This window comes from Sorex araneus, chromosome 5 (assembly GCF_027595985.1).
Source record: "Sorex araneus isolate mSorAra2 chromosome 5, mSorAra2.pri, whole genome shotgun sequence".
Classification (NCBI taxonomy): domain Eukaryota; kingdom Metazoa; phylum Chordata; class Mammalia; order Eulipotyphla; family Soricidae; genus Sorex; species Sorex araneus.
The window spans coordinates 68,071,118-68,077,118 of record NC_073306.1 but is presented as its reverse complement, the minus strand read 5'-3'; the positions used below and the strand labels follow the sequence as shown (position 1 = coordinate 68,077,118).

General features: G+C 33.8%; 1 non-coding gene across 1 annotated transcript; it reads right to left on the bottom strand.

The window, feature by feature from the left end:
• Window positions 1–1,395: 1,395 nt before the first annotated feature.
• On the bottom strand, window positions 1,396–1,526 carry LOC129405356 (small nucleolar RNA SNORA70). The gene has a single exon (XR_008630515.1). It is a non-coding gene; the product is annotated as a small nucleolar RNA SNORA70 (small nucleolar RNA).
• Window positions 1,527–6,001: the final 4,475 nt, after the last annotated feature.

Here is a 6,001-nt window from a genome sequence, read left to right as displayed (position 1 = left end):
AGAATCACCCAAATACAGTGATCCCAACATGTAGGGAAAAAGAATATTAAGCTGTACCAATCAACAGAAAAGTATTTTTCCAAATATTCTTCTCAAATGTGTTGTAAGTAGAAAATGGAAATGGGAAAACATCTTAGTTAGAAATAAGCAGATTGTTGTTATACTAGGTAACTTTATTTACTGAAGATTAGAACGTTCTTGCTATTTCTACAAAATAACTCCCATATTTCTGGTATGAAATGGTAAATGCTTTCTCCATACAGTGAGAGTTTTACAGTGTTTCATATTTCTCATCATTATACATTATGCATAGTGGGGGTATGTTTCATAATAAAAGATGTCACATCTTACTTACTCTAAGCAAAAAAATAATAAATATATATAGCATATTAATTATATGACCAGAACTACAAGTTGTGTTTAGAAATTGCATGAGATAATAGGTGATATAATACTAGAGAGAATTTTAAATGTGTCTATATCAGATTATAATACAGTTGTGCCATGCTAAAAAAAGCATACGTAATAAAATAAATTAATATCATGCAGTAATGAATTAATGAATACACTTTTATTTGCTCTTTATGTCTTACTCTTAGTCAATGCAAGTTGTTCTATTAGGGTCTGGGACTTTGACCAAATATATACAAATCAACATGTTTCCATTAACTGAATAACTAAAAGCAATAGACAGGATGCTTGTTAAGATTATTTCTCCTAAGCCAGAGGTTCCAAAGCTTAGTTGACCTAACACCCTGTTCTCAGAAAATAATGCTTGGTTTACCCCAATGCCTTAAGACAGGAACCATTGGCCATTGATAAACACTGGTTTGAACAAATGACATATCTGAGATTTGTTGAAATGCTTATTAAGGAAAAAAAAATCACTTGCCTTTGAAATTTCTTCCCCACCGCCCTTCTTTTTTCTTTTCTATTCTTTTTTATGGTGGAGAAGTAGGGTTTATTGTAGTGTGGTGGGGATGAGATAAGCGGGAGCAGGGACTAGTTACCAGGGTGAAGATGGAGCACTCAAGACTCTCACGAGTGGACTGAGACCCACAATTCAGGACATATTTGGCCACAAGGCCATCTGAGATGAGTTTCTTTTTAGCCACCATGTCTTCAAACTCATTTGCATTCAATGTGGTAAAACCCCATTTCTTGGATCGTTTGGTAGTCATGGAATTGGAATTTGAACAAGCAGTGTCTCAATCACGTGCTCCTTATTTCCCGGTTAGGAGAGAATCAGCACAATGACTTGGCCAACATGGAGCCTGACCACTATGCCCTGGGTTTTCCCAAGGCCTCCTCCCCACCCAAACCCCCACCCACACATATTAGGAGCCTTCGATCAGAGTGAGCATGAGAACAGATAGAAAGGTCCCTACTGCAGAGGACTGTCTCCAAGGGCCTCTAGAACAGCACAGGTAAGCCACAGGCTGTGTGTACTACCATGGAAACTGCTTGTTTTTACAGACTTTGCATAACAGGCCCCAGGTTAAAGAGGCCTTTGAAATTTCTTACAGTGAAATAAATTTAAGTAAATATTGTTTTAACTGAGAATAAAAATAGAGAGAATAATTATGAATAAAGACAATCAAAGCTATCACAGAACTCTTGACATCTTAGTATTCTCATGTTCATTAAGATGACTTTATTGTTAAACTTTTCAATCGTGTAAGCCAGTACTGCCGTCACTTTGATTAAGTGGTTTCACTTGGGACTTTTGCTTTGTCACCAAAATTATAGGAACGTAGAGTATTAGTCTTAACTCATAGAGTTAAAAGAGGTAGGACATTGACTTATGTCACTGTCACTGTCATCCCATTGTTCATCGATTTGCTCGAGCGGGCACGAGTAACATCTCCATAGTGAGACTTCTTGCTACTCTTTTTGGCATATCCAATGCACCACAGGTAGCTTGTCAGGCTCTGCCATCAGGTGAGATACTCTTGGGAACTTGCTGGGCTCTCCAAGAGGGGCAGAGGAATCGAACCATGTTGGCCACGTGCAAGGCGAACGCTCTACCCACTGCGCTATGACTAGAGCCATGAAAATATTTGTGACAGCATATAATGATATAAAACTCTACCGCCCATGGTAATAAAAACATTACTCATTTTTCATATTTTCAAAAGAAGACATACAATTTAATCTGAATCTTCTAAAATTTGAATTATTCTTAAAGCAGTGACTTTGTATGTAAATTGCATCATGTCAGTAAATTATTAGGTTATTTTTGTTATAGTTAAACTATATAAATAGTAATTAACATTTATCAATATTTTTTAAATGATAGCATCCTAAAAATTAGCTTTTGCCTAAGTTGCTTATCTTCAGTCACTTACTTTCTGTGTGTGTGTGAAGTAAGGCAGTTCTGATTAAAACTTATTTAGAAGGACGTGAGGGGAGAGAAAGAGAAAGCGAGAAATATACCTTCAAGAGAGAAAACAGCCATCTATGAAGTGGAAATAAGCAAGCAAAGAACATAGAGACAAACAAGCAAGATGCATATTCAAGGCAAAAAATGGGCTTGAAGAGCAAGCTTCACTTGCTGTTTTTAAATCTCTAGAAGTAGACAAAAAATTGATATATCTAACAAATACACCTATATAACACTGCCTATCTTTTAAATATATGAATGAAAATTCCCAAGGCTCTACAGATTAAGAAGATGATATGATGATATTAAAGTTGTGACTATATGGCAAACTACAAAGTTTCTACTTGTCCCAAAACCTACATAACCAATTATAAATAAGACAACATTAAAAAAACACGGAACAAACAAATGTGTGAATGAAGTTTGAGTTCTTAAGTGTCAGTTTGAGATATTTGGCATGTATTTTCAAGAAAAAAATAGAATTCATGAATATTTTTCTAATTTAACATGAATTTTTACATTTCTAAATTTATCTTAGTAATAAACTGTTTAAACACTTAACAAGCTAGGATATAAATATACATATGCAGGGAAATACTAACACTAACCCCTTGAGTTTTGACAAATTTTCTGAGTTCCTTTCTAAGTAAAGGAGGAAAGATTACTACATCAAAATAGAAATAGCTTGACGTAAAAATTACAGTGAGTTTTCCAGAAAATAGGTAATACTGTAAAATTAATTATGCTAGGATTATGCATCACACCATTGAATAATAAACATAATTTTAAAATATTTTAGATTAATCATAATAAGGAAAGAGATCAATATTTTAAAAATTCAAATAAAATAGTATAATAGAGGCATATGAATCTTGTATAGCAAATCAGGATTTCTCTAGCTTTTTTGATTCTGGAGATGCCAGGTGTATATAGTTATAAATATTTTAGGAGAATACAAAGGCCAATGAAAGGATGTGCACTAAATTTTATAACCACATATTCATATGTTGAACTACTACTCTCCAAAATTGATTGAAATTAAATGAAGCAAAGTGTGAGACATCGTTATAAAAGAACAGAGACCAGTGTAAAACAGTACTATCTAACTGATGCAGATAGGAGCCTATATTGTTTGCCCTCTCCAGTCCCAGTAGACAAAAGATCCACCCTTCTCTTTTCCCACCAATGGATCTACAAACTTTGAATCAAGTCAAGAGTCAGTGAAAGAAAAAAGGAAGTTGTTATTTCATTGAGGGAGCAACTGCTGGCTGATCAATTTTTTGCAAAAAAAAAATATACAGATGACAAAAAGAGAAAGAAAAGGAAAGAAGGGCCATGGGATTGTAGAAAGTGAGGAAAGAAAGCGAATAATAGATGTAAGCACGTACAATTTAGATTTCACAAATACACATGGGCCATTAGTGTGACTGCTTCTAATTTTTAGGAAGGAAATCCACTAATTTCTAGGGAGAGAAGTTCTACATTAAAGAATGGTTTAACTTCTACAGGAACTAAGTATCCCTACTACTCCACACCAATGTACACTGTTATCAACTTGCAATGATTATAAACTTTGGAACAAACATAGTTGAAATTCCAATTTGTGTCATTATTTGGTATGATAACAGTTGATGAAACACTACTCAAAGAGGAAAAGATGTTTTTCTTCTACTCATTCATTCTTTCAAAGCCTGGTGAATAATCTGAATGTACAGTTGCTATGTAAAAAAATGCATATCCTGGGGCTGGAGCGATAGCACAGCAGGTAGGGCGTTTGCCTTGCACCCGGCCAATCCGGGTTTGATTCCCAGCATCCTATATGGTGCCCTGAGCATCGCCAGGAATAAATCCGAGTGCATGAGTCAGGAGTAACCCTTGTGCATCACCGGGTGTGACCCCAAAATAAAAAATAATGCATGTACTTTAAGTGAATATCACACGAAAAGGGCAACTATTATATATATATTTTTTCTCAAGTGTTTTCTCAAATTTCCCTCCATAATTATCAAATTATTACTTTAAAATTTTAGGGGGATTACCAGTTAGAACAGGCCAGATAGCTACACATCAGATTGTTAAGAAGAAAGAAGAAAAAGTAGACTAGAAGAAGCACACTCATCATCATGCTTAGATAAGATGGAAAAACTAAACTTTAAAATGTCAGAGTTGCAAAAGGAAAATAAAATTACAAAGGCAAATTTTTCTTTATGGCAAAATAACTCAGTATATTAAAAAATTAATAAACTAAATAATAACTGAAGTGAATATTTTTCCCCTAGAGTCCATCAAAATGTGGTTGTGCTCATTATGAAAAATGGTGAAAATGATTCAACACAAAACTAACATGAATAAACTAATAATTACTGTGTGTATAATATTCATAAAAATATTAATTTTGTTTTTTTTTCTTGTTTTCTTTGTTTTGAGGTTATACCCAGGAATACTCAGGACTTATTTCTGACTCTGAAATCAGGGATCACTTCATGTGGGGATTGGATGCCATAGATAGTACCCAGGTCAGCTATGTGTAAGACAAGTGCCCTACTTTTGTTATACTATTGCTCCAGCACCCAAGGAGTATCATGTTTGTAATCAACTTGCAAGAACAAAATATAGTCTTATAGAGCTTAGTTATGGAATTTCCAAAGATAAACCTTGTACCAACCTAATATGAGCTTTCTTTTTATTCTCCTTAATAGTCCCCAGATTAGATTTTTTTTACATACGGAAAGGAAAATAAATGTGTCTTTTTTAAGATGCTGTTCTCTCCCTGTAATATTTAATGACTGATAGCAGCCTACATAAACAGACTTCCTTTCAAATATAAAAACTAAATATCCCATTAATACAAAGAAGTCAAGGTTTTAACACACAATCTTCCAACCTGCCAAATGCTAAAATCTCTTTATTGCTCTGAAAGATTTATTATACTTGACAAATCTGGTCACCTTTCTATTGATCTGAATTATTTTTCTAGATAGATAGTATGTACTCGATCAAATGCCTGCTATCAGTACTCTTGAACTAATGTAAGAGTAATAAGCTTCAATTTTGTGCTCTCCTTTGAGCATCAGATCTAATTGCCCAACCTCCCTCTCTACAGATCATTCTTATTCCTCTGATAAGGAGGCTCTCAGAAGAGATTTAAGTTAACACAAATCAAAGAGAAGACAGAAATTTTGATGTCTTAATAAACTATGGTCAGGATCTCTCCATTTTCCACTTGGCAATTTATTTCTTATCAAGTGTTTACATTCTGAGTCTACTGAATTAATTTTTCCCTCCAAATATTGGTCAAGCTAATTGCAACGAATAGAGAAAAATAAACAACAAAATTTGCTACCTTAGAAAAAAAAGTATTTGCAGAGTAAATAATAAAGTTTTATATTCCTTAATTCACATAATTTCCATTTTGAGAAATAAAATGTCATTATATATAATTGTATTGATGAAGCTATGGATGCTTTGGAAATATAAATATTTTTTCTTAGAGAACAAAAATAATTTGTCCTGTACTGATTATTGTGCCCTGTAGTGTTTATTGAAAGCCCAGGTTTTCCCAATTTGTCTTGGCAAAATGCTTATTTCCACACATGATAAAATATCAGGGGTCCTTTG